The following is an 8,168-nucleotide window of genomic DNA, read 5'->3' as shown; positions in this document are numbered from 1 at the left end:
GGTTTCTGTGTCCTGTACCCACATGTGGCCATTCCAGCCTGACCTACATGGAAAAAAAAGGTGACCTGCCCCGCTTGTGCCCCAAAGTGAACAGAACAAAGTTACAAGGCTCTGCTCCGTCACTCTACCGCGTTTGGTCATAGCGAGGAGGAAAACACCTCCATCCAATTCCTCACATCAGTAATCATTTCCCAGCTGCCACAATATTCTGTGATTTTTTTTTTTTAAACCTGCCTCAGCCCACAGTCACCTATGGAAACCATGGCAACCAGCAGTGAAACCTAAGCCTGCTGGAATTGAATTCACTGGCATTTTCTTGATAACAAGATTTTGTGCATCTGAGCTAGGCTGTAAGCCTTTCAGTTAAAACTTTTCTCACAACAGCTAGGCAAATAGAGTACATCATTATGGTGAAAGGCGTTCAACTTTGATTCCCTGGTTATGCTCTGATCATTTGCTGTAATTCAGGATTTAGAAAGCACTTAAACACACACATACACGCACACACTCGAGTTCATAGGTCTGGTTCCAGTTCAAATCCGGGGTAAAATCCTCCAAAGCATCCAGGAGTAAGTTTGCACAGCACAGTGCAGAGATACCGGGAGCAATAGCACGGCATTACAGCTGTGCTTTGCCTGGGCTAATTGATTCAGAGCTAGCTTCGGTATTTCTGCACAGCACATTGTGGTGTGAACCTATAAGCTAGGAGCTGAAGTCCCAGTGATCTTCAGGGAAGTTTATAGTACATCCATGCTACAGGCATACCATAGGCAAAATGCGACCCAGGGGCCAGATGCAGCCCACCAGGCCATTCTATCCAGCCTGCGGGGTCCCCCAAAACTTAGAAAATTAATATTTATCTGCCCTGGGCTGCCTGTCATGCGGCCCTCAATGGCTTGCCAAAACTCAGTAAGCAGCCCTCTGCCCAAAATAATTGCCTACCCCTGTGATAGATGTTCTCCCTTAGCAGCCCACTGCTGCCCCCACTCTACATCCCTCAGTCTCAGGGGGGAGGCACTGACCATGCCCCAAGGGCACCACAACTTGCCAGTCTTGTGCCTGCTGGAAACCTAAAATTAAGTGACTCTGACCAGCTTCATTTGTGCATCCCTTAGTGACCACAGCAATTGACAGGGATCAGTAGCCATAGCATATCAGATCAGGAGTGATATGACCTTTCCAAGCTGTGGAAACATTTAGCTATGTGTTGAAATAATGTGAGATCTTAAAATGATTCTTCGTATTTAATTCTGTGAGAAACTCAGATGAAAACAAAATGGACCCTCTTTTATTTCCTGTGAAAAAGCAGCTGCTGCTGTCTAACCAGCTCTCCCTAAGAGGTTCCATGAGACCAAGTTAAATATGGCTCTCTGCTGCTAATACGTTGGAGTATTTTCTTTTGCTGGTAGTGGAAAGGGCAATTCTAGGAATGGGAAGGTTAAAAATGACAAAAATCTTACTTCTAATGTGACATTTTCTCAAGAAACTGGAGTACAGACCATTCATTCCTCTGCATGAATAGGAATATTATGAGCTGAACCTGGATGTAGGCATGAGTCACCTCTTGCTTCAGTTAAGATACCACTGAAAATCACCATTCATTCAGTTACTCTTAGCATGAACAAACAGCAATTCAAGGGGGTGAAACCTGATAAAACAAAGCTGTAGTATAAACACTTATCTTTATGGACTTGTATGCAAAGCTCCAACACTAGAAGAGAAAAGGATGAGACTCCTAACTGATAAAAAACAAATAATGGGCATGTCTGCATGTGCATGTGAAGGTGACCCAAACTCTGGTGTTTATCATGCTGGGGTTTATTACTCTCGGGTGCCACGTCTACATGTGCGCCTGGGAGTGCAGGATGTTTAGCTAGTTTGGAGCAGCCCCAGTTGGCAGGGGCCCCCAGCTCAAAGTGCTGCACAGGGGCTGGCTGGGGCATGAGAGTGCTTCAGTGTGGGGCTAGCCAGAAGCAGCCCTTGTACCCCAGGGGTACTGAAGTACCCCTGTTCCCCAGCAATGTTGGGTCAGTGTCTACATGTGCACTGCTGTGGAGCAAAAAACTCCACAGCAGGAAAGTACTTGTATTTCCAAGTACTATCCTTGCTGCGGTGTTTATTAGTTTACTCCAGCCTAATAGCTCCACACATGTAGATACCAAGATGTTTACCGTAGAGCTAGTTAGTGTACTCCACAGTAAATGTCTCGTTTAGACACACCGAGTCCCAGAATATCATTAGTTTGTATAACATCTTCCAAAGCCTTTACTCTAATAAACTCCAGTGGTAGAAACTGAATTTTAATTATTCTCGGCTACAGTCTTGCACTGATGCTGCTACACTGGTTTCTGACTGTGGTTGGCTGAAACTGGGGCTAAATAATCCTCACAATAGATAAAAAGATAACACTATGGTGTTCTACTTGGTTTATTCATATTTGCAAGTTTAACGTTACAGTTATAAGAGCTGGAAACTTTCCTCGGTTTTGCATTCACAGATTGGAAGGCAACAGATGACTCTGGTGACTGATCTCAATTTCTGCATAACACCAGCTATAGGATTTCCCTGAATTAATTTCTATCCAAGTTACAGGAGTTGTGGTTAAAATAGAGCAGTGGTGCTCAAACTCCAGCTGGCAGGCTAACCTGACCCATGAGACCATGTCAGGTGGCCCAAGGAAAACTCTGAAGGTCAGACAGCATGGCCCCAAGCACCAAATTGTGATGGCATGGAGGCTCACTTGGACCAGATGCAGCATGCAGGGCCAGGCCTGCATGCTCAGTCGCATCCACAGACCAACGCCTCTTGCTGACCCATGCTGGATCTGGCCAGCAGACCCAACCGAGCCTGTGGACCACTCCCACGCAATTTATGCAGCCTGTGGGGCTGGTAAGCTAAGCACCTAGGGCAAGTGCGTTAACCTTTAGGATACTGGAAAAAACAGGGGGACATGCATGGAAGGATGATTTGGAACAAAAAGTTAAAAAGTTCTCTACTGTGAAAGAGAAAAGTTCTGGGGTCAAAAACTCCTCAGCAAGGCCACCAGGTGGGGAGCCCTGGAATTGCTTGGAGCTCAGCCTATGTGGCAAGCCAGGATCCTCCTAAACCTGAAAGTAGGTCACCAAGGTGAGCTACTGAGGAACCTGGGACTTGAGAAGCTCAGGAATCCTGCTCTCAGTCCTGCAGCAGTACTGTTAAAAATACAGAGGCTACTGGGTGGGCAACAGAGAAGGACACCTGTCAAGTTTTCAATAAAATCCTGCCTGCTTTGTCTGACTTCTGTTGAATGAACTCTCTCTTAACATCGCTAATTTAATGAATTGACCTTCACTTACATAAATCTGGTCCTTTAGAAAACTTCTGGCTATCTGTAGTTCCAGTGATCTTCACATTCCAGCCATAGACCCTTCACGATGGACTTCGGTAATACAAACTACATCAAATTTATGCTCATAAAATGAGCAATTCCTATTCCTTTTTAGTACTGAAGCTCTTTTCATTAAAAACATTTAAATAGTCTTCTCTTCATATTCCATGGTACCTTAATTTCTTTCAGAGCATACTGATCTTGTATTAAGTGGGCACGTCTATATGAGAAGTTTACTGTGGAACTGCCTAATTAGCTCAGCAATAATCTCCACATGTTGCCCGATCAGGCCTCAGTAAATTAATAAACTCTGCCGTAGGTTAGCACTTGTACATACTATAGATATGCACACTGAGCGTTAATTGCACATGTAGACATGCCCAGTGGGTGCTCATTTGTTCCTTGAGATTTTCCTTTAGATAAATTACCACTATCCTTAATGAATCCAACCAGCCTCTCTCTTAGAAGACTCATTCCTTTCTGAGTTGGAGACTCTCCAGACAATATAGGCTTCTCTCCCTACAGAAACTGGGCTTACATGTCACAAGAAAACATTACCCTTCATTTTACACCATTTATGTAGCCCGTGCTTCAGTTCCAGAATCATCTTCTTTCCTCTGCTCTTGGGAAAGGACTTATCATTGCTCTTTCATGTTCTCCCAATCTATAATCTGAGCGCCATCATATGCAGCCACATCTGCAGTGCCAGTACCCACCATCCCAGCAGAACCTGACCTGCTGAGTTCATAAGCCTATGCAATCTTTCAGCCACATCTTCGTTCTTGGCTGCGGGATGACAGTATGCCGTCTTGTTGTCATCCTGTAACTTGCAGAATGTTCTTTCCATTCTTAGCATCCAGTTCCTAAAGAAAGCTAATGAAAGCTTAGAATCCAAATGTCATGCTGGCCACATAAATAGCTTAAGTGGGCTGGGTGTTTGACATTTCTGATGCCTGATGATGAAATACAGTGCATTGCAGCACCTACATAATTACGGCAAGCGACAGGAAAACAAACGGGTCTGTTTTTAAATATTAGAGGTTGTGACTACACTGAACTATTATGAGAAGCTTCGCATCAGGGTATTACCACCTGTGGAAGCTGACTTTGTGGCAGCACTGACATCAAGGGAGAGTGGAATTTTTATCAACATGTCTAATCTTTCTTAGAGTGAATGTAGATGAGAGGGTGATTAAAAAAGGAAGCACCAATGCTGTCTCTTCAGGAGGGCTGCTGTTAGTGCCTGTGGAAGTGTAAATCTTCCTAGTTTGTAGCTTACTGGCACAAATTTAAAGGTTAGATTTTTTTTTTAAATGAAAGTTGATGCATTCATGTGACTCCAGAAGTTTAAGAAAATACATGTTATTATATAAGCTTCACAACACATAAGCTACAAGAAGAGATTCCTGAAAAGTCAGTCAAAATCCCTGGATTACCAGGAAAGAACCTATGGCTGCCCCTTAGGTGACGGGACAAGCTTACAGAATACCTGAGACGAGGTCAAAGGCCTCTTCTCCACATGCAATGCACACATTGTTCACACAGGCAAGTGTTCATATTGATGCCAGCACTGCTGCATTTGGTTGGAGCAAGCTGGGCACATCTATGAGACATTTACTGCATACTAAACTAATTAGCTGTGCAGTAAACGTTGCATGTTTACATGTGCACCCCCATTAGGCTGGAGCAAACTAATTTTCTCCTCAGCAGTAAAGAACTCCATAGCAGTGCATGTGTAGATGTAGCCCTGACTGCCTGGGGCAAGAGGGTGTTTCAGTGTGGGGGCTGCCTGCCAGCTAGCCCCGTACTAAAGCACCCTCCTGCCCCAGGCAGCCCCTCTGCAGCATGCTGAGTTGTGGGGAGCAGCCCCAGGCTTGCAGTCTGACCCCCAGGGCCCCTGCTAGCCCAGACTACTCTGACCTAGGTCCACGTGTTGCAGTCCTAGCTGCACGTGCAAATGGTGCCCAAGAGCAATAAACTCTGGAGATTATTCATGCACCTTAATTGCACATGGAGATGCACCGGGCATGTCCTGGGTTAGGTCAAAGCTACACAGTTGCATTGAAGTGGTATGAAAGCGATGGTAGTGCAACCTCACTAATTGATTCTCACAAGAAAAGACAATACACCAATGATTACTCTCTGTAATAGCCAGTGTGCCTAATCAACACGCAATATTCAGTTACTATGGTTTGAGCTACCCAAGTGTCTAACATTACTCAAGCTCCATTCTGTTAAGTGTAGCAAACAACAGGATTACCCCAGATGAAGCTAGAGTAGCTCATATGCCTGCAATGCACCAATCCTTCAATTTTGAACTAAAATGTTCAGCTGTAAAAATTGATCCAAAAAGTATTTTCATTAAACATTTTTAGCTATTCTTCAAAAAACAGCTTTCTGAGTGCTTCCAAGTGGGACAGCAGGAACAGGGGAAACCTTGTACCTGCATGAACCTGCGCGCACATACACACACACCCCAGCCCCATACATTTTTGGGGTCTTATTAAAAAGGCAGTCTTATTATAAAATCAGACCTTTATATGATGTGGATCTTTAGTGGTAATGACAGGGAACCAGAAAAATACAAAGCATCCTAAAACAAAAGCAACTAAACTGGCAAGAACTGAGTTGAACTGTAGACTTTCCCCTTGGAGGCAGTCAACCACATAGCATTTGCCTATTACTGTGGCCATCATAATCTTTTAAGCAACAAACAAAATTGGCTTTTTGTTCGCTCAATGAACATACACACACTGCCAGCAGAAAACTATCTTTATCATAGTGGAACCTGGCAATTTATAGATTCATAGATGTAGGGTCGGAAGGTACCTTGTAGATCTAGTCTAAACCTGCTCTCTCGTAACTTATGGCCGTTATTCCTTGTTACTCCGGGAGGCGCTTGGGGGAACAAGGTCTCTCCCAAACGCTGCTGGTCCCCCCCGGTAAGTTTATAGACGGCTACCAGGTCCCCTCTCAGCCTTCGCTTGCGAAGGCTAAACAGGTTAAGGTCCCGTAGCCTCTCCTCATAGGTTCTGCCCTGCTGTCCCCGGATCATGCGAGCGGCTCTCCTTTGGACCTTCTCAATGCTGTCCACATCCCTCCTGAAGTGCGGCGCCCAGAACTGAACACAGTACTCCAGCTGCGGTCTGACCAGTGTCACATAGAGGGAGAGGATCACCTCCTTGGCTCTGTTGTGATGCATCTGTGGTTGCAGGACAAGGTACAGTTAGCCTTACTGACCATGTTCTTGCATTGTTGGCCCAGGTTCATCTTGGGGTCAATAAGGACTCCAATATCTTTCTGCCACCATGCTTTTGAGAAGGGAGTTCCCCAGCCTATAGGTATGCTGCTGGTTCCTACTGCCCAAGTGCAGCACCCTGCACTTGTCAGTATTGAATCCCATCTTATTTTCATTCAATTTTAGTTTCAAAACCTAGCAGCCTCCCTGAAGCTTTGAAATATGAGAGAGGAGCAAATAAAAAAAAAATAGCTTTTAGAGAATGGAGGTTAGTGTGCATTTGGACCTTGTTACATGTTGCACTTTAAGCTTCTCAAATGTTGTTCAGTGTTAGTTTTAGCTCGACTTTATAGTTATACTTTCTGGCTAAAAACCTTCTCTGTCTGTTCCCAACCTGCAGAGCTGACTTGCCCCTAGACAGCTGGCAAGCAAGGGCCTAACTAGGAGCTACAGCTGTGAATTGTCCACACAGAACAGGAAGGTGAAGGAAGGGGACATTGCATCCTGGGATGCTGAAGGATAAATTTGGGCGGCTTCTCTCTGGGGAGCAGTCACACATTTGTGGACCACAAGTTCAATAACATAGAACAAAGATAAACCTGCCGTTGAGTTGGATAACTTTAAGACTCCTAAAGGGTGCTTAAAATTAGGTTAAATGTCTTAATGCATAGACCATCCATAGGTTAAGAGCTCTCTGAGTGGCCTAAAATTAATGTGCAAGAAAGCCCTTTTTTGCATATCCTGACAATTTACCTTACCTTTAAAGAAAGATAAGGAGGAAGGAGGAAATCAAAATGAATTGCAGAAGTCCTGCTTTGAATTATTCAAGGGCAACAAGAGTACCCTTATCCTATTTTGGTTCTTTGACGTCAAGTATTTCTAGGCAATCTGCAGGATAAGGATGACATTTTGGACAGGTCAGTGTCTTATAGGGTCACAGGAAAGTAGGGCTGGAAGGGACCTCACAAGGTCACCTAATCCAGCCCCTTGCTCAAGGCAGCATCATCCTTTTCTAAACTATCCCAGCCAAGTGCTTGTCCAACTTGCTTTTGAAAGTTTCCAAGATGCAGATCACTTAGTCTCTTTAGGTAGCCTGTTCCAATGCTTCACCACCCTCCTCATAAAGCTTTTTTTTTCTCTTTGCTCCTTCTTGAAGATTTGATGCTGCATCTGTTTCCAACTGCATACTAGGCAGGAAGGATCACAAGCCCAAATTCAGAGAAGTAGGGCATGTCCCCACGAGCATGCACGTGTGGTTTATGGCACCACAAACTGCATGATGTGCATGTGCACGTGTTTGTCACACTGCTAATTTGCAGCGCAGCACTTATTTTTGACACTGGGAGATCCAGTGGTGAACAACAGAAGTAAACAGATTAACTATATGCATCAGTCATGAAGGTTGAAAGCCAACCTGCACCAATTGTGCAGATAGACAGCAGGGCACTCACCCCTATCTAGTAGCAGGAGGTAGGTATATGAATTGGGTTCTTCATTTAGGATTTGACTCTGCTCACATGAAGCAAGAGAACAGATACCTGTCCCATTTGATTTTTCTGGCTG

Source organism: Alligator mississippiensis, chromosome 1 (assembly GCF_030867095.1).
Source record: "Alligator mississippiensis isolate rAllMis1 chromosome 1, rAllMis1, whole genome shotgun sequence".
Classification (NCBI taxonomy): domain Eukaryota; kingdom Metazoa; phylum Chordata; order Crocodylia; family Alligatoridae; genus Alligator; species Alligator mississippiensis.
The sequence above is the reverse complement of the archived record's forward strand: the minus strand, read 5'-3'. Positions refer to the sequence as shown.